Here is a 3,248-nt window from a genome sequence, read left to right on the forward strand (position 1 = left end):
GACCTTTCCCTGTAATACAGCTGGAATTGATTTTAGTCTTTCTGGATTCTCCTAGTATTTGACTGTTCCTAGATTCTATACCCAAAGCACACCCACACCAAAAAGCATGCCGATCCCTGGCATCCTAAGGACACACAGCAGAAAGAACCACCTGGCAAAATGAACTTAGAAACGTCCACTTGCCTGAAGCCAGGTGGGACATGAGTTGGGGCATGAGTCAGCTCTGATTTTCTCAGACTCTGGTGGTCCTCTGGCTGACTCCAGGGATCCTCTTGGCTGCAAGAGACTCCCCGTGAACACTGAAAATGGTGTAACGGTGAGGTGGGCACACACCTGTGAAACAGCCGAGTCAGCCCATGGGAAAATGAGGCGTGTCCTGAGGCCAATAGAAACAAAAGAAATAGCCCAAGATGCGGTGAGCCTTTGTCAAGTTCTCTGTTGTTCTTCTCACTCTTTAGTCCCTTTCCCTTTCTCAGGCTGCTCTCTGCCTTCTCCCACCAGCCTGCAAGCAGCCTGGCTTTTCATGGGATTCTCGCGCACCTTCCTTGGATTCGTCCACGTGCGCCCAACGGCACCGCCCAGAAAACGAACTAGATGCGTTGGGCGGGGCGTGCACCTGCAGGGGAAATCAGCTAGCTCAGCCGGACCCAGCTTGGCCAGGGCTGCGCGCCCACGCACCGGCGGGCTCCGCACGCCACGCACTGCTGCCCGCGCCTCTAGCGGAGCTCCCTGGAAGGCTGACTCGCAAGGCCACAGTGGCAGGGGCTGACTCACGGGGGGACAGGCTGTGCCATGAGGTCAGTGAGGCCCTGCCTCTCCCCGGGCCGGTCGCTACTCTTGGCGGTGCTCCTGGTTGACTCTGTTGGCAAGGATTTAATTTTTCACCCGGAGTGGGGCTTTGACTCCTATGAAATCACCATTCCCGAGAAGCTGAGCTTCCTTGGAGGGGAGCAGGGGACGGCCAGGCACGTGTCCTACCTCCTGCAGGTAAAAGGCAAGAACCGCGTCCTCCACCTGTGGCCCAAGAGGTTTCTGTTGCCTCGGAATCTGCAGGTTTTCTCCTTCACAGAACAGGGGAGACTCTTGGAAGATCATCCTTATATACCCAGCGACTGCAACTATATGGGCTTGGTTGAAGGAAATCAGGATTCTGAAGCTACGATAAGTACATGCATGGGAGGTCTCCGGGGCATCCTGAAAATTGATGCCAGTCTACCAAATCGAGCCCCGCAAGGCTTCTTCCAATTTTGAACATGTGGTATACCTCCTGGAGAAAGAGGGGGAATTTCCCTCTGATTTCTGTGGCTTAACTAATGATGAAACAGTAGAGCAGATGGCCCAGCATAAGAACATGGCTCCGATACTGGAATTTACTAAGTCATATGTGCACCAAAAGTACTTGGAATTAGCCCTGGTCTTTGATAACAGTAGGTATTTATATTTGAACTCCAATCTTACTCATGTCATAAATGATGCCATTCTTCTGACTTCAATTGCAGACTCTTACTTTCAAGATGTCCATATGAGAATACAACTATTAGCTGTTGAAGTATGGACAGACAGAGACAAAATAAGACTTAATTTCGGACACCTATCACAAGTTTTAGGCCAGTTTGTGCAGTACAGATCACGTGACCTACGTCCTCGGGTTCCAGCAGATTGGGCACACCTATATGTTCACAAAACATTTAAGGATGCACTTGCTCATCACTGGGGAAGTGTATGTAGTATGATGCCTTCAGGATCTACAAGTTCTATGCTAGATAGAAACATCCTTGGACCCGCCACTTGGACTGCTCATGTTCTGGGCCATAGTGTGGGAATGACCCATGATTATGAATACTGCCAGTGTAAGGGTAGGCATAGTTGTATCATGGGCACTGGACGAACTGGGTTTAGTAATTGTAGTTATGCCGAATTTTATTCACATGTAAGTTCAGGATTAAACTGTCTAAATAATCTCCCAGGCCTAGGCTTTGTGGTTAAGAGATGTGGAAACAAAATTGTGGAAGAGAATGAGGAATGTGATTGTGGTTCAACAGAGGAGTGTGAAGAAGACAGGTGTTGTCAACCAGATTGTAAATTCGAACGAGGTGCCAGCTGTAATATTGGACTTTGTTGTCATAACTGTCAGTTTCGTCCATCTGGATACATGTGTCGGATGGAAGAAAATGAATGTGACCTTGCAGAGTACTGCAATGGGACCTCAGCTTTCTGTCCAAATGATACTTATAAGCAGGATGGAACCCCTTGCAAGTACAAGTCCCGTTGTGTCAGAAAGGGCTGCCGATCCAGGACTATGCAGTGCCAAAACATTTTTGGGGCTGATGCTCTGGGGGCTCCTCATCAGTGCTATGATGCAGTTAATGTAATAGGTGATCAATATGGGAACTGTGGGATTTTAGGAGTTCGTGAGTATGAGCAGTGTCCCAAAGAAAGATCCTTATGTGGCAGGCTCCAGTGTATAAATGTCGAAACCCTCCCTGATATGCCAGATCACACTATCCTAATATCCACTCATCTGCATGAAGAAAATCTCATGTGCTGGGGCATTGGCTATCATCTAGACATGGTACCTATGGGGTTACCTGACCTGGGTGTGATAAATGATGGTACCTCCTGTGGTAAGGAGCGGGTATGTTTTAATAGAAGATGTGTGAATAGCTCAGTCCTGAAATTTGACTGTTTCCCTGAGAAGTGCAACCGCCGAGGAGTTTGCAACAGTAACAGAAACTGCCACTGCATGTATGGTTGGGCCCCTCCGTTCTGTGAGGAGGCAGGATATGGAGGAAGCATTGACAGTGGGCCTCCAGGACCACTAAGGACAAACATGCCCATCTCTCTTCAGGTTGTGATTCTTATATTAATGCGCCTTATTTTCTTAATTATCTCAATGTTTATTGTGTTTTATAGGAAAATCATATGAATCTAATCCAAAGAGAAAGAAATACCACCCTTTAACCCTGGAGTAGAACAAGGCAGAAAAAGAAAAACACCAAAAAAGTAATCAGGCAATTGACACTCTACCTTTATTACACATGGTCATAAACTGAACAAGCTTCTCATTTATCCAAACCAATCTTCATTCCTCTTTCAATTTATCTTATCTAATTTTTTGAGGTTTTGATAAGGAAATAAATTGTATTCTTTATTTAGAATCAAATCAATGCATTTTGCTTTCCTATTTCACTTTACCTTTAGTGTCTGTCCAGGTTTTGAATATCCTTAAAAGAATGCCCTTGGAGTTT

General features: G+C 46.6%; 1 pseudogene; it reads left to right on the forward strand.

The window, feature by feature from the left end:
- The first annotated feature begins 792 nt into the window (after positions 1-792).
- LOC136162581 (disintegrin and metalloproteinase domain-containing protein 30-like) lies at positions 793-2,926 on the forward strand (annotated as a pseudogene).
- The last annotated feature ends 322 nt before the right edge of the window (positions 2,927-3,248 follow it).

This window comes from Muntiacus reevesi, chromosome 1 (genome assembly GCF_963930625.1).
Source record: "Muntiacus reevesi chromosome 1, mMunRee1.1, whole genome shotgun sequence".
Taxonomy (NCBI): Eukaryota; Metazoa; Chordata; class Mammalia; order Artiodactyla; family Cervidae; genus Muntiacus; species Muntiacus reevesi.